Source organism: Rhamphochromis longiceps, linkage group LG2, assembly GCF_057381845.1.
Source record: "Rhamphochromis longiceps isolate RC_006_pf linkage group LG2, R_longiceps_female_GT1.1, whole genome shotgun sequence".
Taxonomy (NCBI): Eukaryota; Metazoa; Chordata; class Actinopteri; order Cichliformes; family Cichlidae; genus Rhamphochromis; species Rhamphochromis longiceps.
Window position 1 is genome coordinate 42,275,140 of NC_140558.1, and position 27,235 is coordinate 42,302,374.

Consider the following 27,235-nt stretch of genomic DNA (forward strand, 5'->3'; position numbering starts at 1 on the left):
CAGTGTGTCGTGAAAGATATATCCTTCCATCTGTAGACCAAACGCTAGGCATGCTCACAGGTGCGCAGTATTTCTCCAGGCTCAATGCTAACATGAGCTTTTAGCAAATACCGCTGTCCAAAGAATCTGCTCTCCTCACCACATTTATTACGCCATTTGGTAGGTACCATTTCAATCATTTGCCATTTGGTATTTCCAGTGCACCAGAGCATTTCCAAAACATGATGGTGACGGAAGTGACAGCCGGCCTCGCGGGAGTCGTGTGCCACATGGACGACATCCTGGTCTGGGGATCCACGAGAGAGGAGCACGACATGAGACTCAACGCTGTCCTCGACCGTGCAGAGAAGGCGGGCGTCACCCTGAACATGTCAAAATGTGAGTTTGGCAAAAAAGCAGTGAAATTCTTAGGATTCATTGTGTCATCTGAAGGCATCTATATGCTCTCGCTGAAAACTGTGAATATGGTGAACTTCAGGATGAACTTTTGAGGGATAGGCCCGTTGTGGGTCTTAAAGATTCATCACTGTCGGACAAAACTGACAAAACTAGCGCGGTGCAGAATATGAAAGAGCCAAGCACCGTGAGTGAGCTTAGGAGCTTCTTAGGAATGGTGAATCAGCTGGGGAAATTCATCCCAAACCTCTCCGAAAAAGACAAACCACTGAGAGACTTGCTTTCAACTAAAAACATGTGGTACTGGGGGCATGAGCAACAAAACGCGTTTAACAGTTTAAAACAAGAACTGTCATCTGCACCAGTACTACAGCTTTACAACCCAAACAAACCCCAAAAGATCTCAGCAGATGCCTCTTCATACGGGTTGGGGGCAGTTTTACTACAGAAAGACAATGACGTGTGGTCGCCAGTCGCGTATGCCTCGCGATCATTGACAGCCACAGAGCAGCGCTATGCTCAGCTGGAAAAAGAAGCGCTGGTGCTCACCTGGGCGTGTGAAAGATTCAGTGACTTTATTCTAGGGCTACACTTTGAGCTTGAGACCGACCAGTGTGTGAATGTGTGTGTGAATGGGTGAATGACTGAATGTAGTGTAAAGCGCTTTGGGGTCCTTAGGGACTAGAAAAAGCGCTATACAAATGCAGGCCATTTACCATTTACCATAAGCCACTTGTGAGCCTACTTGGAGGACAAGCCTTGGATTTGCTTCCACCGCGGATACAGAGATTCCGCATGCGCCTAATGAGGTATTCTTACACTATAAGGCACATTCCAGGCAAAAGCCTCACCACAGCCGACACGCTGTCACGGTTACCGCTGGCAGGCAGCGTGATGCCCAGAGACAATGATCTTATGGAGGACACCGATATTTACGTTGACGCAGTGCTGGAGGGCCTTCGCAGGGCTCTAGACTAACTTTTTGCCATGGGCGTACCGGTACACCTAACTTTAAAAAGTTAGGCGTACCGGCACAAAAGTTAGGCGCACACAAATTTTATAATAATTTATATAATATAATGTGTTTTTCTGGTGTCAGGGTTCGAATTTAAGGAAGAGACAAACGACTGCATGGTCTCTCAGTAGATGTCAAAATAGTGATTTTATTATACATATGTACATATGGGGAAGATGAGCATCCCAAGCCTTTTAAGAGCTGATCTCCCCCGAACAACCCTATCACAAGGCTTTTATTGCAATGATGACGTCAAATCACATGATAAGTATATCAATCAGTTCTCCCTTCTATGTCCTTCTATGGCTAAGAACAACAACATGTTCCAGATGTTTCCACTCAGCCCAGCACTCAGAGACAACAGTGTGTGTGGTGTGTATATCTATTCGTGTCTATTGTGTGTGTATGTGAACGTGCGTGTTTTACATAACTCTGTATGTGCATGTTTGTGTAAGCCTGCAAGTGAATGCAGGAGGCCCAACTGGACCGTCTAGCTCGAGAGGTGCTTTTGCCACATGATAGAGTATTGTATCTAGAATTCTATTGTAGCAGATTTACTAAATGATAAGTGATACATGATAATATTGATGATAAACTGATGCAGACTAATGAAGTAATAATGAAACAATAACAGTGCTTTATGAATGATATATATTGACCGTAAAATAAGATGTCTTCCCCAATACTGGATACACTGTGCTTTTTCAGCATTCAAAGATTGATGACACCGTGTCAGAGCACTGGCTATGAATTTCAGAAGGATCAGGCCTTAACTTAACAAAAAAGTTAGCAATAGTTCTTTTCTTATTACAGCTACATCCACGTCTGTCGTGCCTAGGCTGCTCACTAGGGCTGGGTATCATCACTGATTAAGAAATATGTACTCATATATGCTTAGAAGTATATAATCATTTGTAGATTGAAAGAATGTCTCATCCTAGGATGTCTGTAACAACTCTGTGTAGCATGAAGAGGGGAGTGCGTTCACTCCTCTACAGAGTGTTCTGGCATAGAGTACACACCTCCTAGGAGAGGTCGTATCTTCTCTTGCTGATATATGGTATAGCAAACAATCGTATATCTGTGTGAGTGTAAGAGCCTTTTGTTTAGAGGGACCGCTAGACTCCTGGCACCAGCTATGGGGAGTCTTCACAGGGTCACATGTTGACCTCACACAGATCACACACACACACACACACACACACACACACACACACACACACACACACACACAGTATTCTTTGTTCACATGTACACCTATGTAAGATGTTATATGTTAATGACCCGATGCATATTCATGTAACCACAATAAAAGGAGTGCTATGGGGAACCTGGCTGAGAGTCTGACGGAGGTCAAGTGGTGGGACGTGGTGGGACAACTTCATTGTGAGCAATGATGCCGCTCCATTTTTTCATTGAGAGGATGCTGTTGAAATCTCCCAATTCTTTTAATCTTTGGGCTGAAGGAAGGACAGTACTCGGTGTATAAATGCTCAATCAACAATCATTTATTTCCATACAATTCAACACTTAAGAGCATTAAAACGTCCGGACGGGAGAGGTGTTTTGCAGAGGGTATGCAGCACGTCTCAACATGGCGACAGATCTCACAGTCTTTTATAGCTTCTGACGACCCCCACCTAGTCATAAAAGCTACATCTTCACATGTTTTTCTAATTCTTAGCGAGACTGGCTCCTGACCTTGGCTCCCTGTCTTTCTGCTTTCTGCAAAGGTGGGGGAATGGGTGCGCTCTGAATTGCACTAATTCTTTTCAGCGCAGCGATGAAAATCTGCCTGCCTATTAGCCCGCCCATTGTTCGGGTGGAGCAACTTCATAATTTACACTGTATGTGAGTGTTGCTGTTAGTAGGAACTCACACACCCATTCTCTTACTTCTCCTGTTTCTCATTGCAAAACAAATGTAATTTATTCATATGCAAGAGAAATGACAAACCAAATCATTTTAACCTCTTCACATCGAAGCAGGAGGAGCGGTATAAGTCAGTGAACAACATGCATTCGGGTGTTAGTAACTACTGCTACTTAATTTGTTTTTAACACATTCATAGAGAACAAGAACACATACTCACCCTTTGTGGTTGGTATCAATTCATGATGATAGGTATCAATTCATAGTCCTTAGGACAGTTAGCATAATGCCAGCATACAACTATACTATTAGAGGAACATCGCCAGAACGTGGCCAGAACACACAAAAACAAGAACAAGATGATATATAAAAGTTCTAGTTCAGGCTCAGCTTTGGAGAGCAATTCATGGAAAACAATTGTACTCCAGTTCTGAAATCTTTCATTTGAAAACCCGTGTTTGCTGCTGAAGATCGTGGAGTGTGGACCCTTCTGCTGCTGCTGGCACAGTGACTAGTTATGCAGAGCCAGAGGACAGAGGCATATGAGATTTAAACAGACTTAGCCATTATCATGTCTGACATTTAGTAATAACGCAGTACTTACAGCTTTGCATGTCTAGTTTTGGAGGTGAGATGCTCAGCATTGTGTCCTCCAGGTCTTTATCCTCATCCATCCCTGTGATGCAGGCAACAATTAGATAAATATATACTGAACTTATTTCGCATCAACAATGTTATTAAAATATTATTAAAACAACTTACCCAGGGGCTTAGTTGGAGCGTTTGTGGAAGCAGATGCAGACTGCTGCTTCTTCCGCAGGTACTGCTGCAGCTTATGCATCCGTGTTCCTTGACTGCAGCTCTTCCTCGTGATAAAGTCCTGGAGAGGAAATGCATTGTGCCTGCAGTTCTTATGTACCATGACTACCATGACTACATCGCAAATGTTGATTCAGATTTTGTCTCTTCATTGTTCTCCTGCATCCTGCTGTTAAACCCAGCCACAATGTGCAGCAAGATTAAAACCTGAAATGTCTTTGTTTCTGTTTGGAATCAATTTTGTTTAATATAATTGTTTATTTTTTCACTGAATGTCAAGACGCACAAGAAAGTTGCGCCATATCCAGGGAAAATCTCAGTGGTGTTCCGTAAGGTGCCACTTGGATACCTTCTCCAGGACCCATCAAAAGAAGCTCGACGGATTAAAAATGACCCCAAACTGCAGGACAAGTCTGCACCTGTGAGGGAGGACATTGTACATCAGAATGCTTTGACTGTAATCTATCAGAGAGGAGGGGATGCGTCTGACATGAAGGAAGTGCAGGGAGAGTACATTGTGCAGTTTGGAAAATATAAAGGGAAATCTTTCCGGTGGCTTCTGGAGAATGATGTCGGGTACACCATGTACCTGATCAAAGATCTCCAGAAGAAGAGGCTGCAGGGACCTCTGTGGAAGAAGGGCATGGCAAGGAGAGCTTGCATTCATTTGTACAGTATGCCCTCAGCTTTACAGAGATAAAAACTCTTCTGGACTACGAGGCCAGCAGAGTGAGTGTTGCTGCAGAAGCCTCTGAGGATGATCAGCTGGTTGGCTTTGGCTCATGAGCCAAGAGCACCTGAAAGGAGATTTGGGACAGCAGAGGACATGGCTATGCAGACTTCATCATCTGCTATGAGAAGGTATTTCTTCTCATAGCAGAAGAAATCTCAGCAGTGACAGGATTTTGCACAAGCCACACCCCAGAGTCAAAATGCTGGTAGTGATGAAGATGAAGGCTGGGACAGGGTTCTGAGTGACCACGGTGAGGAGGAGAAAGGAGAGGAGGCGGGCTGCATAGCTGAGGATCTGAAACGCAGAATGGCAGAAGCAGAAGAGCAACAGATTTAAAGCATGCAGAGTGGAGGCTGGCATGCTCGGTGAAGGCAGGCAAGAGCATAACTGGAATAAAGTAATGATGTCAGTGCTGAGTTTGTGCTGGAAAATGAATAGATATAAACTGGCAGCCACCGGGAAGCAGACAAATGACTTATTACACATCTTCCTTATTGAAATTATGCATAAGCTTCATTTTCTATGCCAACAGAATGTATCTGAATTATAGTTTAAACTTTAATCTTTGTATTAAAAGTTGGATGTCTGCATAACTGAAGAATATGTCTGGTTTGTGATGATACAGTTTATTCTGAGTTATGTACTTATGTACTACAGTTGTTGTGAAAGTTTTCCATTAAATAAACCCAACAGAGCCTTGGGTATAAACACCTCCTACAGAACCAAAAGGCAGTACACAGCTGTTTTCACACCTTTGGTCTTCCCCCAGAGAAAAGTTCACACTCCCTTGCTTCCTCTTACAGTGGAGAAGACAAAAGATGAACTTTTCCCGTGTGAATGCCTGCTTCCAGCTTCTTGAGATACCTTCCGTTAGCAACATGAATGTGTGAGACATTGAGGCATGCTAAAAAGCCCGTGGCACCAAAGCATTGTACAATAAAATAATGTGAATAATACATAAATATAAATAAAAGATATTCCTTAACACAGTATAGGTACATAATACTCCACAGGCCAAAACACTATGATATAAATAGAATGATAATCAAATAATAAGAAAAAGCAAAGTGAAAAATTGTCACGGTTTGGGTCAGTGTTGACCCAGCATTTTGAGTTTCTTATATTTTGGTTTATTTTTGCATTAGGGATTATTTTCTGATGTTCTGGTGCTTTGTTTAATATTATTATTATTATTATTATTATTATTTATTATCATTACAGATCTGTTTCAGTTATTCTTGGTGAGGTATCAGTTCTTAGGTTTTGGGTTCTCATGTGTATTGCAGTTTCTGTTCAGTGTCTAGTCTGTATCTGTGTCGTGTCTGCATCTTTGTTTAGTGGTTTCTTGTTTCCTGTCTTATTTTGAAAGTCTTTGCCTTGTGTTGGTGTGTGCAGCTTAGCTCCCCCGTCTCGTTAGCCCTGATCTCTCCCAGCTGTATCTCCCTCCTGTTGCCCATTCCCTGATTACCACCCTGTGTATATAAGCCCTGTGTTTTCCGTGCTCAGTGTCGCGCCGTACCCTCAGATTATGCTTGTGTGTTTTTGGTTTCTGTATTCACTTCACGTTTGGTTTTCATGTGAGCAATACAGCTGAGGTTTTGATTTACAATTCTGTGTTCCAGTCCTGCGCTTGGATCCTCCTCTCCGTGTGCCTGCACACAGAGCCCTGACAAAAATTAATGTTATCTACATTAACTAAATTAAAAGTGGTGTTTATCTTTTGATAATGTAACACAGCCTTTGTCCCAACCAGGGCCCTGTTTCAGGAAGCCGGTTTAGTGGAAAAACTGAGTAAGTATACCCTGAGTTAACGAAAACTCTGGGTTTTCGGTTTCACAAAGCGAGTTCAGATGAAGCCTGAGTGAGTCACTATGACGACACACTCCGTGAAGCTAACCTGCCCCCTAGCAGGTTTACTACAACTAACCCTGACTGTCTCCGCCCCTTTGTCGGAAACCTGACAGTAGGAAGTGTCAGACATGGCGTGCCTCTTCCTTGAAGAGCCAGTAGATCGTGAAGCCCAAATTCTCCGCAGAGCTCTCCGCCAGGAGAGAGTGATCAGAGCGCGTTTGGACATTTTATCATTTCCTGATGATTTCCTGTGCGAACGTTACCGTTTCTCAGCACAATCTATAAGTTATTTGGATAACATCCTCAGGCCATATATTACGCATGTGACACATCGCGGACATGCTCTCAGTTCTGTACATATTATTTGTATTGCACTTCGGTTTTTTGCAAACGGGAGCTTTCTGTATAATATTGGTGACGCTGAGCACGTTTCCAAGGCTACCGTCTGTCGGGCAGTCAGGAATGTTACAGTTGCACTGAAACGTCTCCTGCACTCGTCTGTGGTGTTCCCCGGTCACAGACCCACAAGATTTATCAAAGAGGGATGCCACAAAATTGCAGGTATCAGGATGAACAAAACTTAATTCATGATGTGGTGATACTTGAACTACTACTTAAATTTTACATTTATTTCCAGGGTTCCCAGGCATGATTGGCTGTATAGATGGCACTCACATTCCAATCATCGCTCCTCCAATAAATGAAGGAGACTAAGTGAACAGGAAGTCTTTCCACAGCATTAATGTACAGGTACATAGTTCCCTGTAGCATTTCAAACTAACAAATTATTTCATTATAGTAATGGATGCTAATTTGTGTTCTCTGCACTGTGAAGATCATATATGATGCTGCCGACATTATCACAAATGTGGAAGCCAAGTGGCCAGGCTCTGTCCATGACTCACAAATATTCCGTGAATGTACACTGAGCACAAAATTTGGACATGGTGAGTTGAGAATACTTTTAAATATATAAAGACCAATTGATTCAGGGACATTTGAACTGAAGTGTATCCTTCTGTCTTAGGAGAGTTCACTGGCTACTTGCTTGGTGATAGGGGGTATCCATGTTTACCCTATTTGCTTACCCCTTACCCTGACCCTGAACCAGGCCCACAGCAGCGATATAATCTGGCTGATTGCAGGACAAGAGCCAGAATTGAAATGACTATCGGAGTGCTTAAGGCCTGGTTCCAGTGCCTGCAAAGACTCAGGGTCACCCCAGAAAGGGCATGTGACATTATTGTGGCATGTGTGATTCTTCACAACATTGCCACAATTAGAGGAGAACACTGTCCTTCTGAACCAAACATCAGCAGTGATCCAAACCATGAACATCCTGACCCTCCCACGGACATACAAGATGGAAGCGCAGTCAGAGACACCATATGTCACAATCATGTCTTTTGACCCATCACCTCAACATGTTGAAAGAAGAATAAACAGATTTTTTGTTCAACTGGCTTTATTGGTCGCCTGTGTTTCCTGTACACAAAGTATTAAAAGATGTAAACCTCATAAAGTGTCTCTGTTGCTTCCTCCTCTGTAACAGCTGTCAATGTTTCTTCATTATTTTCCTGTAGTAAAGAAATAAACAACATTGCTGTTCTACTGTAAACTCATATAATCTGTGGAGTATTACTCACAACTGCATGTTGGTCTGGCTCAACAGGAGGCTGCACCAGATGCAGTACACCACCACCATCAACTGATAGAATATGAGGTTTATACAGGTCACTTATGACTTACAAGGGACCAAATGGCAATTAACAAACATACCAATCACCTTACACTTCATTGTCATTATGCTCTCAAAGACAACCAAGACTGAGGGAAGGCAAAATCAGTAGGAAAATAACTTCACTACAAAATAATCCATTATGGTAAAGAGTTTATCAAATGAATGAGTAGCACTGCGAAGGTGACTGTGAAGAAAGGATGTATGCACATCATGTATTATTTTGAATTTACCCCCTATGTAGGCACTTGTGTCTTGCGGGGTTATTGACTCAGAGGATGTCCCCGCAGAGATGCCTTCGGCCACAGGGCGCCCACTGTTTTGGCTGAGGGCCAACTGCTCAGCCTCTGTGAGTGGTGGTGGTGGTGGAGGACCCCCACCTGTTTGTCGGGCCTCTGCTTTTTTTCTGTTGGCTATAACGGGCCACATTTGAGCATACAGAGTAAGCAAATATGTACTTGTAATGTGCTCAGATAATTTCAATAAGTGCTTACAGAAAGAAAATTAATGTAGCCTCTAACTGCAATTGATTTACATGGGACAAACAGACCAAGCACTATGGCTCATAATACAATTACACCTTACCTGTTTGGACTATATTTTTATATTTCATTTTTACTTGCTGCCAGGCACGTTTGGGGCCTGTTGGGTTGCACCTGCGCTCACATCACATCACAAAATAAAATGTATAAATAACAAATAAAATAACATATGATAAAATAACGTGTTAAATGGGTGGAAATCCCTCGATCAATGTTTATATTAACACTCACGCATTGACTCTGTCGGCTATGTTTTGCCATGCATGCTCCCTGTCTTTTGCAGCTGAGGCTGTGTTACTTTTTTCCGCGGAATTTGCATGTTTTCGGCATATGCTGCCATCAGAATTTCGGCCTCAAGCGCTGTAAAATACATTGACCGCGCCTTCTTTCCCTCCGTCTCCATGGTAACTCGCTTAATCTGTGCTCCGCTTATCAGGGCTTTATGTATCCTCGTGCGCGCGCTTCACTTGGGGTTAAAGCAACTCCGCGTTGATTGAACTACTTGTTATCAGCCTTTCTGAAACCGAATATTCCGAGTTGGACAGTTCGGGGTCACTCAACCGTGAGTGTCGTTTTTCACTCTGAGTTTTCCAAACCGGCTTCCTGGAACAGGGCCCAGGGCCCTGTTTCAGGAAGCCGGTTTAGTGGAAAAACTGAGTAAGTATACCCTGAGTTAACGAAAACTCTGGGTTTTCGGTTTCACAAAGCGAGTTCAGATGAAGCCTGAGTGAGTCACTATGACGACACACTCCGTGAAGCTAACCTGCCCCCTAGCAGGTTTACTACAACTAACCCTGACTGTCTCCGCCCCTTTGTCGGAAACCTGACAGTAGGAAGTGTCAGACATGGCGTGCCTCTTCCTTGAAGAGCCAGTAGATCGTGAAGCCCAAATTCTCCGCAGAGCTCTCCGCCGGGAGAGAGTGATCAGAGCGCGTTTGGACATTTTATCATTTCCTGATGATTTCCTGTGCGAACGTTACCGTTTCTCAGCACAATCTATAAGTTATTTGGATAACATCCTCAGGCCATATATTACGCATGTGACACATCGCGGACATCCTCTCAGTTCTGTACATATTATTTGTATTGCACTTCGGTTTTTTGCAAACGGGAGCTTTCTGTATAATATTGGTGACGCTGAGCACGTTTCCAAGGCTACCGTCTGTCGGGCAGTCAGGAATGTTACAGTTGCACTGAAACGTCTCCTGCACTCGTCTGTGGTGTTCCCCGGTCACAGACCCACAAGATTCATCAAAGAGGGATGCCACAAAATTGCAGGTATCAGGATGACCAAAACTTAATTTATGATGTGGTGATACTTGGACTACTACTTAAATTTTACATTTATTTTCAGGGTTCCCAGGCGTGGTTGGCTGTAGAGATGGCACTCACATTCCAATCATTGCTCCTTCAGTAAATGAAGGAGACTATGTGAACAGGAAGTCTTTCCACAGCATTAATGTACAGGTACATAGTTCCCTGTAGCATTTCAAACTAACAAATCATTTCATTATAGTAATGGATGCTAATTTGTGTTCTCTGCACTGTGAAGATCATATGTGATGCTGCCAACATTATCACAAATGTGGAAGCCAAGTGGCCAGGCTCTGTCCATGACTCACAAATATTCCGTGAATGTACACTGAGCACAAAATTTGGACATGGTGAGTTGAGAATACTTTAAAATATATAAAGACCAATTGCTTCAGGGACATTTGAACTGAAGTGTATCCTTCTGTCTTAGGAGAGTTCACTGGCTACTTGCTTGGTGATAGGGAGTATCCATGTTTACCCTATTTGCTTACCCCTTACTCTGACCCTGACCCGGGCCCACAGCAGCGATATAATCTGGCTAATTGCAGGACAAGAGCCAGAATTGAAATGACTATCGGAATGCTTAAGGCCCGGTTCCAGTGCCTGCAAAGACTCAGGGTCACCCCAGAAAGGGCATGTGACATTATTGTGGCATGTGTGATTCTACACAACATTGCCACAATTAGAGGAGAACACTGTCCTTCTGAACCAAACATCAGCAGTGATCCAAACCATGAACATCCTGACCCTCCCACAGACATACAAGATGGAAGCGCAGTCAGAGACACCATATGTCACAATCATTTCTTTTGACCCATCACCTCAACATGTTGAAAGAAGAATAAACAGATTTTTTGTTCAACTGCTTTATTGGTCGCCTGTATTTGTCTCAGAGTATTAAAAGATGTAAACCTCATAAAGTGTCTCTGTTGCTTCCTCCTCTGTAACAGCTGTCAATGTTTCTTCATTATTTTCCTGTAGTAAAGAAATAAACAACATTGCTGTTCTACTGTAAACTCATATAATCTGTGGAGTATTACTCACAACTGCATGTTGGTCTGGCTCAACAGGAGGCTGCACCAGATGCAGTACACCACCACCATCAACTGATAGAATATGAGGTTTATACAGGTCACTCATAACTTACAAGGGACCAAATGGCAATTAACAAACATACCAATCACCTTACACTTCATTGTCATTATGCTCTCAAAGACAACCAAGACTGAGGGAAGGCAAAATCAGTAGGAAAATAACTTCACTACAAAATAATCCATTATGGTAAAGAGTTTATCAAATGAATGAGCAGCACTGCAAAGGTGACTGTGAAGAAAGGATGTATGCGCATCATGTATTATTTTGAATTTACCCCCTATGTAGGCACTTGTGTCTTGCGGGGTTATTGGCTCAGAGGATGTCCCCGCAGAGATGCCTTCGGCCACAGGGCGCCCACTGTTTTGGCTGAGGGCCAACTGCTCAGCCTCTGTGAGTGGTGGTGGTGGAGGACCCCCACCTGTTTTTCGGACCTCTGCTTTTTTTCTGTTGGCTATAACGGGTCACATTTGAGCATACAGAGTAAGCAAATATGTACTTGTAATGTGCTCAGATAATTTCAATAAGTGCTTACAGAAAGAAAATTAATGTAGCCTCTAACTGCAATTGATTTACATGGGACAAACAGACCAAGCACTATGGCTCATAATACAATTACACCTTACCTGTTTGGACTATATTTTTATATTTCATTTTTACTTGCTGCCAGGAACGTTTGGGGCCTGTTGGGTTGCACCTGCGCTCACATCACATCACAAAATAAAATGTATAAAATAACAAATAAAATAACATATGATAAAATAACATATGATAAAATAACGTGTTAAATGGGTGGAAATCCCTAGATCAATGTTTATATTAACACTCACGCATTGACTCTGTCGGCTATGTTTTGCCATGCATGCTCCATGTCTTTTGCAGCTGAGGCTGTGTTACTTTTTTCCACGGAATTTGCATGTTTTCAGCATATGCTGCCATCAGGATTTCGGCCTCAAGCGCTGTAAAATACATTGACCGCGCCTTCTTTCCCTCCGTCTCCATGGTGACTCGCTTAATCTGTGCTCCGCTTATCCGGGTTTATGTATCCTCGTCCGCGCGCTTCACTTGGGGTTAAAGCAACTCCGCGTTGATTGAACTACTTGTTATCAGCCTTTCTGAAACCGAATATTCCGAGTTGGACAGTTCGGGGTTACTCAACCCTGCGTATCGTTTTTCACTCTGAGTTTTCTAAACCGGCTTCCTGAAACAGGGCCCAGGACTCGAACCTGCGCTCAGACTAGTGATGGTCCGCTTGAAGCTGAAGCTCCGGTGCATGTGTCAAAAAAATCAACACACTGCTTCGGAAGCACTGTGTCGAAGCTTGATTCGTTTGGCCAGAGTCACGTGATCAGCGATGTCCGAAGCTTCATTTAGAACCGAACTGCTTCGGTGTCTGATTCAATGGTTTATAAGGAAGCGAATCATTCGCGGGATTTGTGGAGTGTTTTGATGGTGACAGATAGCGAACCACTGATATTTCTACTGAGAGATTTGGAGCCAGCGAGGAATAGAGGAGGTTCTGTTGTGTGGGAGTATTTTGAGTTGATTTTTGTCAATCGGGTGGGTTTTCCAGCTTTGTGTTCTGGCCGTTTGCTTTTGTTTTGTGCGTGTTTATTATATCTGAAAACGGGAAAAAGGTAAAATGTCAAAAATCTGCTTCCATAATATAAATATCATTAAATAACTTTAGAAAAACTTCCACTTGACTCTTTACATGTAATGTTGTAAAAATATATATTTTATTGTTTAATTAATCTGAAAATGTTAGTCTGCCAAATGTGCAGCAATTGAATTTCTTTATTCTCTTTAGCTGATAGTTTGTGAGGCCCAGGTAGACTGTATAACTGCATCTCTACCAGTTTCTCTGCACTCCAGCGTCTTCTGTTCCATGTGAAGGGATGTTCCTTAAGGCAGGAGAAATTATCTCCACGAAAAGGAACAGGTTCGGCCATCGCACACTAGAACAAATTCTCTTTTTAAATAAAAATGAAAAAGGGTTACCGTCAATGCATCATGTTTTTAATTTGCAAGTTCATAAGCATTTTCCTTTTCCATTTCACAATCAATTCTACCCCCAGGTCAAAAATATGTCTGGGAAAATTTCCTTAATATAATATTATTTATAAATACACCCCTCCGGCGATTAATTGCATACCTGCATGGAGGCAAGACCTCACAGCAGAAGCATACTCCATAATGTGTTTTACATTATTATATGTATATATATGTAACGCGGTATTTTTCAATTATTGTATTTACCAACATCAAGAAGTCACAAGCAAAGAAAGACCACACCATGGTGCATGTTTAAACAAGGAGAGTTTACTGGTCAAAACTATTTATTAAACGAATAAAACACATTTTAACCACCAAAAAATACACGTTCAAAGCAACACAACGGAGGCCCAATATCAGACAGGATTCCACTCTGTAGTGTGGGCAATCATAATGAAGCGGTTGGTTTTATTTTGTGGATTCAAGCTGCTCTTCATATTTTTGGCCACCAGATGTCACCAGAGAGGACTGTGTTGAAAAGCTTCGAGTAGTGAACCGTTTTTCAATACAAGCTTCAGTGCTTCAGAAAGCTTCATTTGGCCATCACTAGCTCAGACGGTTCAAAATTTTTTTTACGTGCGCTCAGAATAGTGGCACAAAAATAACGCCATATATTTTGACCCCGAAAATGGCGCATCAGGCCAAAATCCTTTCCACGCCCACCCCGTGACATCACGCTCCAAAGCCCTATGGTAACTAATGTTATAAAAATGCTCCACCCCTAATGAGCATTTGAGCAGCCAATCAGAATCATCTAAGTCATGTGATCATGAGTACAGCAGCGGATTGTTTTAGTGATAGAAGCACCATGGAGGACGAATTTGAAGGTACCATCTCTCAGGTATGAAGCTAACTTTTACCTATTCGGAACCATGATAACAGGGTTCTTGCTGATCGGAGCTGGCTTGGCCCTGACTTATCGGAGAAATAAGAGAGCGGAACCAGCTGTTCAAACCCCCCCTAAGCTGACCGCTGGAATTGAAGCGATGGGACGAGGCGCGGCCTCCCACACCGAACGCAGCATGGTCAACACCTTGGAGACGCTTACAGCTGCCGTGAAGACTCAAACTAACACCATTGAGCGTATGATGGGATACATCAGAGAGGGGCCTGCTCACAATAACACCCTTGAGCGAAAGTTGGATAACATCGCAGAACGGCTCACTGCAGCTGTGAGGTCTCAGAATCAAAAGAATGACAACACCACGGAACAGAAGTTTGATACCATCATGGGGAGGCTCGCAACGATCCAACGGGAAATCGAGGCCCCAGTGTCAGAGTGCTAAATTCGCTGCTCGCTAAAGGAGAAATCAACAATATTCTACATTTGGACACCATGGCGCCAGCTGCTCAGGCCCAAGGCTGGAGCCTACCAAAACAACTCCCTGATAACGACTGTGTGATGACTGTTCTCCCCATCCCATGAAGGACACCTGGATCGGCTGGAGGACTGTTTACTTAGCCTGATAGGCCGAAGGACACTGTCTCAGCTGAACTCTGGACACGCACACACATACATTTACACTGATAAGCACGCACTCATCCCCCTCCCTTCCAAACGCCTTCGATGCTTTGTTCCTGCGGGGGAAGACAGCAGGTCTGTGTGCCGTGCTGAAATGATAGCATGGTGCAGGACGACTGCTGTGTTCCTTCGGATTGCCCCACCACCACCCTATCCATCCCCTGTGGCTTGTCACGTGCTCTGATGTTGTGATGTGGACATTAATGTGCATTTGCTATGTGCAGAGGTGTTTTTTTTCTGTTCTCAAACTGATCTCCCTGTTGGAGCTCAGCCTGGGGGGAGTTATTTTTTTTCTCCTTATCTTTCCTCATGTGGTGCATTTTCCATTGTTATACCTCTCTGACCTGTCTTCCCCATGTGATGTTTTGTGTAATGTATGTATGGTCGGAGGGTAAGATGGCGCCGCCATTGCGTGCAATAGGTCGGCAGCCTTATGAAATTTCCCCTTGTGGGACTAATAAAGGTATATCAAATCAAATCAAATATATCAAATCAAACTTTCAAAAGTTAGATGAATACAAACAGGTATCTTGTCGGGTTTTTTTTTCGTTTGTTTGTTTTTGTGTTTTTGGTATGGTTTTTTTTTTAACCCTGTCATGTCTGGCTGTTTTTGTGGCACAAATGTAACGGTGTAGAGAAAGAGTTGAGCGCGCACGGGCAGAAATATTGAGAGCGCCAGCAACACGTTGTTAGCGAGGGCAAATGCAAAAACCGAGCGAGAGGAGCTGCTGTTGTGTGTGTGTTTGTATGGAAAATAGCAAACACTGAAATACATGTTTTGCACGCATGAATGAATTTTGTTCACTAAAATTCAGCTTTTCTTCGCTCAAAATAAATTTCTCCTCAAAATGCAACACTTGTACCTGCAAACTTTTTTTTATGTGCTCTCAATTTTTACGTGCGCTCAGAATAGTGGCACAAAAATAACGCCATACCAGGCTGTGTCCCAATTCAGGGTCTGCACGCTTGAGTACGGTGCGTACTATAAGTACGAGAAGTGCGGAAGTGAGAGGCTTGTGAAATGGGACGGTCTAGCCTTCGTCGTGCTGTTCAGGTTGCCTAACAACCATGATACTAACCGCGAGAAACGTTTCATACAGCTTTGTTTGACAGAAATGAAGGAGAAAAAATGTTTTGTTGGTCATTTATTTTTGTCATGACATCACTTTGATTAGTTGAGTATCTGAGGCTGAGACCAGAGGACTGTAAAACATGATTGTTGGGCTTCATTTCTGTACTGAACAGTCATTTTAAGATTAGTTAGTAAATAACAATTAGCTAATGTTGTTCACGAGACTAAAATCATCTCACTGTGGTAATGTAAATATAATATGGCCAATAATATATGTATTGTCAGATTATTATGATATATATATTTATATACATATTACAGCAGTGAGCTTGAACTCTGGGTCAAAGATTCAAGTTGCAGTTATTTATATTTCCTATCACCTTAAATCTTCACTCAAAGACAAGTATCTTTGACAGTATTATACATAAGAGACAAATATTGTTCGTTTAATATGTTGGCATTATTACATTTGGCTCAATGCTTACTTTTATGTGTAAAAAGAAAATGTACGAGCTGTGATAACTGTTTCTGATAGAATGAAGAGTAGACTGATATATGAAATATTCCTTTATTGGGTGAGAAACTCAGACCATGTCATAACTGCTTTAAGTCATACAGAATAGATATCAGAGCCTTAAACAGGCTGACTTCTGCTAAATGGGTCAAACTGGGCAGAAAGTATACAAACACAGAACATCCTTAAAGGATATGATGTAACACTATAGATCAACTTACCTCAGAATATATAAAGCATATAAACAATTACAGCAAAATGATGCAACAAACACTACTAATCCAAAATACTCAAAGCTTCATAGAACTGAAACAAACATCTATTTTTAGGTCCATTCTGCTGCTGATACATACTTTAGGTTTCTGAATATTAAACGTGTTGCTGCCTTTCATACTGTTTAACTTGAAGGCCCTGAGTACTTTCTCCCACAAATTATTATAAAATTATTTAAACATTACTAATAAGACTGATTCAGGACAGACGGTTAGTTATTGTAAACTTTTCTAGCAGTCAACCACAAACAGGGAACAGGCTGTCTATTCTCTCCATCTGTCAGCTGCTGCTGGCTCTTCCTCCTCCTCCTCTACAAGTGTAACTTAAAAATACATGTTCAGACTTTTATTACACAATCAGAGAGAGAGAGTGCAGGACAGACAGACAGGTGACAGTCTCAGGTGTATACACTGCTACAAAACAGCACCAGAGAAGGAGGATTTAGTGTTTGTGTTATTACGAGTGCTGAACAAGAAGAGTTCCCAGATGGTACAGTGGACACATGTGTGACTCCTGTGATTAAAGCATCTTTCTTTCAGCTTAACGAGTGAACCGTCAGCTCGTTCAAACACACGTTAAAGTCCGTTTGGCTCGACACCACCGAACAGAGGCAGCAATATAACATAGCTAACATTAACAGTGCAGTGAATCCTGCTTGTGCCGTGATATTCAGGACTGCAAACCGAGCAGCATCACTGACTTTCAGCTTGTTGTGTTTGTGGATATACGACTGATTTTAATTATCTATCAAATCATCACATTCCCTGTAAGATTAAGGTCAACTATATATATTTAGAAGTAGAGGCTTTAAAACCAAGTTAACGCTGAAAGTACAAACATCACTAATGTCACACAACTTTGCCGACATGTGGCCAACAGTAATGTTTTAATGTTCTTCATTATTAAACATTCGCACATAAATAAGTGACATAATATTCAGTACTTACTTTTGACAGTTTACTCTTCGGCTGCTGCCTTCTGCCGTATTTTGCGGCAAAATTATCCACACCCACCGCCGCGCTATGAATTGTGGGATATATGGGACCACGAAGCGTGCACCGGACCACGCTTGATATTTGGGGAAATCGACGGCGCATTTGAAGTACACTTCGAGTTGGGACAGTCGTCACGTGGCGGTGACGTAATCGCACTCAAAATGCGTACTTCAAGCGTGCGGTCTCTGAATTGGGACACATCCCCAGTCTCCATTTCAACTTGTGTTGAAAGTACGGACTTCAAATGATATTTTCTTAATTGTGTTAATAGGCCACGTAAAACCAGAGTTATGATTCGAAACAGTACAAACGGTGTTTTCTGAGGACAGCGCTACCAAACACTCTCCGTTGGCGACCAAAATTTTAAAAACAAAATTGAAAAAAAAAAAAAAGGATGCATGTCTGCCATTACCTGCCAAAACCGGAAGTAACATAATATTTCGTGGGAAACGTAGTTTTTCCCCTCGGGGCCTTTATAAACCTATACTGGTGGTTTTCAGTTATGTCTGACATATGTCTGTGCAGTTTCTGGGATGCTTAGACCTCAAAATGCACTGTTGGAAATTATTTTATTTTCTATGTTTTGTTTTGTTACTTTTCTAAAAACAGATGGTGATCTTTTCTAAAAGCGATAGGACAGGTGTGGAGGAGAGTGAAGCAAGAGAATGGGTTCCTAAGGTGGGCAAGAAAAATCCAGCTAAGTTTCTTCTCCTGTAGTTAACGATGTAAATATGTTGTTTTCACACATCCATGGAAGTTGAGCGAAATAAATATGTTTCTGCTCTAATAACAGTCTGTGAGCTCATCTGAAGATGATGGGACAGATGACTGGAAACCCACACAGGATGAATCTGAAGGCTATTCAGAAGAGGAGGAAGAACAAGAACGTAAAAGGATTCCTAAGGTAGCCATGAAAAACAAAACTGGGTGTCCTGTGCCACAAAGAGATGTGAAATTCATCCTCAGTTTCACTGCTTCCACAATCTATCTATCAAAAATGAGCCAAACATATTGTTGTCTTCTCTTAAAACAGATGGTGGCAGCATCTGAAGAGGATGGGACACATGATAGCAGACCCACACAGGATGAATCTAAAGATGATTCAAAGGATGAAGCAGAACATTTGGGACAAATGATTCACAAAGTGGCCACGGAAAAGGTCAAAATTGTCCTCTGTTTCAATGCATTCAACAAAATATGTCTTTGTATTCTTTGACGTCAGATGGTCAGCTCATATGAAATATGCAAGGAGTAAAGGTATTGAAGGTACATGAGTTTAAATACCTGGAGTCAAGCATCCAAAGCAACAAGCAGTGCAAAAGGCCAGGCAGGGGATGGCAGGGCTCAAGATGCTAAGATTTTGTTTGGGAGTGACCAGAATGGAGAAGATTAGAAATGAGTGCATCAGAGAGACAGCTCATGTTGAGCGGTTTGGAGACAAAGTTAGAGAGGCAAAGCTGACATGATTTGGACATATGTAGAAGAGGCATAGTGAATATATTGTTCCATATGGAGCTGCCAGGCAGGAGAGAAAGAGCAAGCCCTTAGAAGAAGTTCAAGGATATAGTGATGGAGGATATAGATAGGGTTGGTATGAACGAGGAGGCGGCTATGGATAGAATAAGATGGAGGCAGATGATCCACTGTAGTGACCTCTAAAGGGAGGAGCCAGAAGAAGAAAAAGAACTCAGCTTATTCGAAGAGGATGGAACATGATGGGAAACCTCCACCAGATAAATTCAAAGACAATTCAGAAAAGATGTGTTTGAGGAAGAGGTGAGTTAGCTCCAGTCCATTTTTAGTGAGGTCATGAGGAGGAGTAGAAAGCTGCAGTAAATCTAATGATCGTGCTGGTGTATGTATAATACCAGCAGTGAGTTCTGAGGACTTGGACGGTCCAAAAACTATTTGCTAACAAATCAGCACAGGCATTTATAGTGGTGCACTATTACAAAATGCTTTTACTCACAAATAGGGGGCTAAAGTTCATTCCTTGCAGTTTGATTTGTTTCTAAAACCATAAATACCAACATGAAACTGGTTTATAATTTTTTTTTCTTCTTCTTGCATTTCTGTGTGTTATATGTACAGGACAGGGAAACGGCGATGAGCTCATTACGATTACAACACCAAATTCCAGTTGTTACATAACAAATCTGAACATTACATCTAGATGAGCTAAAGTAACCTTGTTTTTCTTTGTCAATCATCATTTTTCAGATGCAGCAGGCCTATGTAAGCCAAGACAAAGCAATGACTGTGAATAAGAGTTCAGAAAAAAGGGTGATTCACCAAACCAGATGCTTGAAGAGGCTCACTTTTCATCAGTCAACTCTCTTTGAAGACACGATACCAAGATCTGGTAACTGGAAACCAGCAGCTGTAGTAAAAATACACAAGTTCAAAGAACTTTAAGGTGAAGTGGTATTTAGTTATTTCTCATATGGTCTTAGATAACAACAAGAAAGACCAAAGTGAAATGTCATCTGCAGCAATAATAACCTCAGGTAAATATTAACATTATATTGCACAATATGAACAATGTTAAGTTAATCAGTAAGTAAATGATTATTTTCTTAAAATAAAGAACAACTGGAGGAGAAAGAGAGACAAGAAGAGTCTCTGGAGAAGATGAAGAGTGAAGACAAAGTAGGAGAGAGAAAAGAAAAAGTACAGCAGGAGCCTCTGGAGAAGATGAGCGGCAAAAAGAAAAGGAAGGAAGAAAAGATACAGGCAGAGCCTCTGGAGAAGATGAGCAGCAAAAGGAAAAGGAAGGAAGAAAAGATACAGGCAGAGCCTCTGGAGAAGATGAGCGGCAAAAGGAAAAGGAAGGAAGAAAAGATACAGGCAGAGCCTCTGGAGAAGATGAGGAGCAAAAGGCAAAGGAAGGAAGAAAAGATACAGGCAGAGCCTCTGGAGAAGATGAGCGGCAAAAGGAAAAGGAAGGAAGAAAAGATACAGGCAGAGCCTCTGGAGAAGATGAAGAGTGAAGCCAAAGTAGGAAAGAGAAAAGAAAAAGTGCAGCAGGAACCTCTGGAGAAGATGAAGAGTGAAGCCAAAGTAAGAGAGAGAAAAGAAAAAGTACAGCAGGAGCCTCTGGAGAAGATGAAGAGTGAAGCCAAAGTAAGAGAGAGAAAAGAAAAAGTACAGCAGGAGCCTCTGGAGATGATGAAGAGTGAAGGGGGAAAAAGGACTCTGAAAATAAGGTGCAATTTATTCCATTGCTCCCAGTAAGCCCAAGAAATGCCTTATTTGAGGGCTTTTGCATTGTATTTGTTTTTGAAGATCCCACTTTTTTATTACATAAAAGAGTTGTTAATAAAAAGTGATCATCTAATACTGTGTCCAATGAGTTACTGTCACGTTTATTTTCTGGAATCACTGGTGCTCTCTAGGGCTGCCACGATTAGTCGACTAGTCACGATTACGTCGACTATCAAAATCGTCGACGACTGATTTAATAGTCGACGCGTCGTTTGAAGCTTTGTAAGATCCCAAAAGACGCAGGAATAAGTAGTAGGATTTAAGAGTGTAATAACGGACTGAAACAGAAGATGGCAGCACTGCATGTACAAGGAGGCCAGCTGCCGTTAAACCCCGAAGAAGAAGAAGCTGTGTCCCAGAATTCATAGTGCAGCCCAGCTCAGTTTCCAACAATGGCGGCAGCTAGTTAGTTTTAATGTTACTCTTATTATTCTTTCTGGGTCACAAAACAAACGTTTAACATATTTTCAGGCGAGAATGTAGCTGTGTAAACCTCAAATATCTGCTCAGTTTATCAAGACACCACATATTTTCAAAAGCGCTCCGACATTTTCGGAGACGTCTGTTACCCACTAGCTCGTTAGCTAGCCAGGGGCTAGGCTCACTAGAGCCGTGAGAACACCGGACTCCCGGCAAATCGTTTTCAAACCACCGCCGTCTTTCGCTCCTCAGGTTAAACGTGATATATAAGTCACTTAGATAACTTAAAAATGTTATTGTTTGGCTTTTTTCAGTATTTTAGTTGTTCCTGAGTAAATCGGTTTGGCTGAGATTAAAGTTAAAGTTTTTACACAGCTGAAAAAACGTCAAGCAGACAGCTGATTATCAGAAGTGTGAGATGCTCGAGAATATACTCAGGTGTCCTGTTATATTTTAGATAGCAAGGAGTTTATTAAACTCCACCGAAACAATCTGCAAATTTCATTAAAATTTAACAAACTATCATCTTGTCTTTATTTTTAGTTAGCACAGACCTTACACACTTAAAGCTGTAAGCTAATGATAGTTATATAAGAGCAGATGCTGCTGGTGCAATAAGCTGTACGTTTTACGTCCAATGGATGATGATCTGATTAGTCGACTAATCGCAAAAATAATCGGTGACTAGTCGACTATCAAAATAATCGTTTGTGGCAGCCCTAGTGCTCTCAGACTTGACATTATATAATTCCACCATATGTGAGATCAGTCAAATTAAGAAAGGAGACATGCTTCTTGAAGAAGTAAAAGTCAAAGCTTAAGATATAATGTCAGTATGTAAATGTTGAAGTTTTGGGGTATGTTGTACTATACAGTCAAACCATTTGATGCCATTTGGTCCTATATCTACACAAGTTTCAGTTGTAAAATCATAAGGCTAATAAGTTCACATAAACTTCATAACTTAATCAGAATGTACATAGAGGTCCTACCACTGGGGGAAAGACCAAGCACCACAATCTACCACATTTTTGGAACCACTTGCTCTCATCCACATAGGGAGCCGCATTGAACTTGTTAATCTAATAAAAGAAAAAGTGACCTCAATTTTGCAGATTTGTTCTCCCCCCTGCCCGACTTTAAATGGTAAATGGCCTGCATTTGTATAGCGCTTTTCTAGTCCTTAAGGACCCCAAAGTGCTTTACACTACATTCAGTCATTCACCCATTCACACACTGGCGATAGCAAGCTACATTGTAGCCACAGCTGCCCTGGGGCGCACTGACAGAAGCGAGGCTGCCGGCCACAGGCGCCACCGGGCCCTCTGACCACCACCAGTAGGCAAACATGGGGTTAGTATCTTGCCCAAGGATATTTGGCATGCAGCCAGGAGGCAGCCTGGGATCAAACCACCAACTTTCTGATTAGTGGCTGACCTGCTCTGCCACCTGAGCTACAGCCACCCCAGAAACTTACTTTGCTTATAGAGCGCTATTTTGAAACACAGCCTGGGGTGATAATGCACTCATAGCCTGACTCGAGCACAACAGGCAAATTGTTCAGAAGAAAATGGGCAAAATGTTGAAACTGGGAGTGATAGAAGAGTAACACATTGTGTAGTGTTTCCTCACTTGTAGGGAACAAAGATGCGTCTATGGAACGCCAGGACTGCCATAATGAATTAATTAAATACACCATTAAATAATTAATTAAATATGGCAATAATTAATTAAAATCAGAAATAATTAATTACATAAATATTTACGACACATGTAATTAATTAATTATTGACACATTTAATTAATTATTTATTTATTTCACATGGGTTTTTCTCCACATCACTCGCTGCTTCACCATCTGTAGCTGTAGCGCCACCGTCACCTCATCCGCCTGCAGTCACCCTTCTGCCATCTTCTTCACCGGCTGCTATGTCGCCACCCGGACCTGCCCTGCGCGAGCAGGAGCTCGGGGAGCCGGAGGAGCCCACGAGGCAGCCGAGGAGCAGGAGCACCTCATCGAGCAGGAGCCGGAGCTGGAGCTCAGTGGGCAGGCGCTCGGAGAGCGGGAGAAGCCCGCGCCGCCAGCTGCGCAGCTCAGCGAGCCGGAGCAGGAGCGGCTCAGCAAGCCGGAGCAGCTCAGCGAGCCACCAGCTGAGGAGCCAGCGCCGCTGCAGCTCAGTGAGCCGGAGCAGTGTGTTTGTGTAGATGAAACTACAGGGTTATTTGCTGTGCAGAGAACTGGCCATGGGTTCTCTGTGCCAGTTCACGTTCAGAGGAAAACATGGGGGATGTCTCACAATATCAGATGTGAGCTGGAGGAATGTCAGCAATACCAGTTGCTGGCCCAGCGGAGCGGACTAGGCTTCATGCGAGCGCCTTCGCTCACTAGATTACTGTCGAGAAACTGTAAAGGAGGTTTTTCTTCAAGAGCACATCGTGATGGAAATGGTGGACCTTAAATTTTTTGGAGAGGCCAAAGCTGCTACATGCATAAAGAGACAGAAAGCTGCCCAGATGGCATATGCTCCACTTTGTGTGAGGGTGGATTTTGGTGGATCCTCAACACAGATCTGTTTGTCTGTATTTGAGCCGGAAATACACAGTTTCTGCCGTCTTGGCAGAATATTTGTGACTTACAATGCTCTGAGGAACACCTGGCATTGTGCTTGTGCAAAGCCATGAATATCATGTCCTCATAAAAACATAGCTAAATGGCATCTTTTCCAGACACAGAGAGACATCTTCAAATCAACTGTACCACTATCATCAGGCACCCCATCACAGATGACTCAGGAGAGTTCTTCCTTTGAGGACAATGCCGCAGAATTCAACTTGTCCCAGAGCTGAAAGGCTGGCTGAACAGTCAAGTTGTTGAACAGTTCTTTGCAAACATGAGGAAAAGCAATTACTTTTTAAGTAATATGAGTCCATCCACACATGTGTTTTTGATGAGAAATATAACTCATCATTATAACACTGTCACCAACAAGAAACTTCTGGAGAGGCAGCTACGACATGGTTGACTTGGAAAGATCAATATCTCATTGTCAGCACTGGGTCAAGCTGTTGTAGGTAAGTATATGCATTGTCTTATGACCAGAACGCTACCACACAAATACAAATCTTTTTTACACACACACAAATTCTTTTTACACATGCAAAACTGATTTACAAGTACAAAATATTTATGACCACATTTTGAGCCCATAGATTTGTTCCTATCTGTGTGTGTATATTCTTTTCTTTGTGTACCTAGCCCCAAAGGTGTGCAATAAACCCAGAGAAACCACAGAAACACTGTTGAACCCAGCACCTTCAATGTCTGGTGACACTGGTAAAATTTCTTATTTTGAATAGTGATTGTCATATATAGGTGAAATAATAATCTTGCATTCATTATCTTGTTGTAGTTGAGGGCTCATAAACGAATTTGTTACATGCTGTTTCAAATGAATTTCCTTCTATAAATAGTGCTCATTTTTCTTGCATTTGTATGCATTTAATATGCATTCTATGTAATGTTTTGTCTGAAACCTGTTAAAAGCCCTATAGGACCTCAGGAAAGAGTTGACAATAAGAAAGCCAATAGAAGGTCAACAGATGCAACTTTTCCTGACCTGGGTGGACCACCGTGCGAAGCTCTGACAAAGCCTGAGAACATTTTGGCCAGCCGTTCATCGTGGTGTTTTGTACCGCACCCTGGCCAACAACAGCTTGTATGTTAAAGTTTTCAGATGTCGCAAAGTGCAACTTTTAGTGCTTTTCTGATTTTGTCATCCATAGTCTATGACAACTCTGTTTTTTTAGCTCAACTATGTTCTGGACATCAGCAGACCCAAAGATGAGCTGATTGTTGAAACGTCTTCTGGATGCCTCACGCGGGCAGATTTTTGGACACTGGGTTTAAACAAACAAATGGAATCGACTGTAAGTATTTTGTTTCTACGAATATGAAATAATAAAGTGTACATTCATTGTTATCATGATTTTTTCTGTTTCAGATTGGAAATGGCTGTTTTGAGCTTATCACTAAAATTGTTCAGTCAAAGGTACTGTATGTTGTAGATGATGATTGTCAAGCTTTAATTTAAAGAGTTGTTGTTTTAAATGTGTTGTTTTTACATTCTAGGGCAGGGGTCACTAACAGGCGGACCGGGATCCGAGTCCGGACCCAGTCGCCATCCTACATGGACCCGGACCTATAGTTAACAAAATATTAAATTATCAAATCAAATCACTTTTATTGTCACATCACATGTGCAGGCACACTGGCACAGCACATGCGAGTGAAATTCTTGTGTGCGAGCCCCACAAGCAACAGAGATGTGCAAAACACAACGACACAAACGAGCAAAATACAAGAATGGCCAACCTGAAACTAATAAATATATGTACAATATATAATAGTGTATGCATTTCTGGATGTGTATACTAAATGTTTTCCTACGTGTGTGTGTGTGTGTGTGTGTATACACATTTTTACAAATTAAATAGTAAAAAATAATAAAATAAAATATAAAAATATACAGAGTTGAATATGTGCAAAACAGTGGCATTACTGTACAGTATGTAGTGCATAATGTTGAAGTTCCAGTAGTGAAGCTGAGGTGTCTATGAAGTGTTCAGCAGTCTGATGGCCTGATGGAAGAAGCTGTCTCTCAGTCTGCTGGTACGGGACCGGATGCTGCAGAACCTCCTTCCTGATGGAAGCAGTCTGAACAGTTTATGGCTGGGGTGACTGGAGTCCTTGATGATCCTCCCCGCTTTCCTCAGGCAGCGCTTCCTGTAGATGTCTTGGAGGGAGGGAAGCTCACCTCCAATTATCCGTTCAGAGCACCGCACTACTCGCTGGAGAGCTTTGCAGTTGTAGGCGGTGCTGTTGCCATACCAGGTGGTGATGCATCTAGTGAGGATGCTCTCAATGGCACAGTGATAGAAGGTCCTGAGGATGCGGGGGCTCATGCCGAATCTTTTCAGTCTCCTGAGAAAGAAGAGGCGCTGCTGCGCCTTCTTCACTGTTTTGTTTGTGTGTACTGACCACGTAAGATCCTCAGCCAGATGTACACCAAGGAACCGGAAGCTGCTCACTCTCTCCACAGCAGCGCCGTTGATGGTGATGGGGGTGTGTACTTCTCTGCACCTCCGGAAGTCCACTATCAACTCCTTTGTCTTTGCGACGTTGAGGGTGAGATGGTTGTCTTGACACCAGTGGGTCAGGGCGCTGACCTCCTCCCTGTAAGCCGTCTCATCACCATTGGTGATAAGACCCACCACTGTAGTGTCGTCCGCAAACTTCACAATGATGTTGGAGTTGTTAGTGGCTGTGCAGTCGTAGGTGTAGAGTGAGTACAGGAGAGGGCTCAGTACACACCCCTGTGGAGCACCAGTGTTCAGTGTGATGGGGGATGAGGTGATGCTGCCCAGTCTGACCACTTGGCGTCTGTCAGACAGGAAGCTAAGGATCCAGCTGCAGAGGGAGCTGCTCAGTCCTAGATCCTGCAGTTTCCTGTCCAGCTTCGAGGGAACGATGGTATTGAATGCTGAGTTGTAATCTACAAACAGCATTCTCACATACGTGTCTCTTATATTTAATTTTGACGGGCGATTCAATTTTAAGTGGTAACGTTACATTGTATTAGACCAGGGAACATACAAACCAATTGTGTGCGAGTTAAGCCACCCACGTGACACTACTTAGCCAATCACATCTGCGCATTCAAGGCGATCGCAACGCTGAGTGCAGACACA

The 27,235-nt window shown here is 42.4% G+C and overlaps 1 long non-coding RNA gene and 2 pseudogenes across 1 annotated transcript; all 3 read left to right on the top strand.

Moving 5' to 3' along the window:
• The first annotated feature begins 221 nt into the window (after window positions 1–221).
• Window positions 222–5,171, top strand: LOC146678014 (uncharacterized; annotated as a pseudogene).
• Window positions 5,172–18,394: 13,223 nt separating this feature from the next.
• Window positions 18,395–18,962, top strand: LOC146678015 (uncharacterized). The gene is made up of 3 exons (XR_014907685.1): window positions 18,395–18,481; window positions 18,597–18,707; window positions 18,837–18,962. It is a non-coding gene; the product is annotated as an uncharacterized LOC146678015 (long non-coding RNA).
• Window positions 18,963–24,435: 5,473 nt separating this feature from the next.
• Window positions 24,436–25,692, top strand: LOC146678016 (uncharacterized; annotated as a pseudogene).
• The last annotated feature ends 1,543 nt before the right edge of the window (window positions 25,693–27,235 follow it).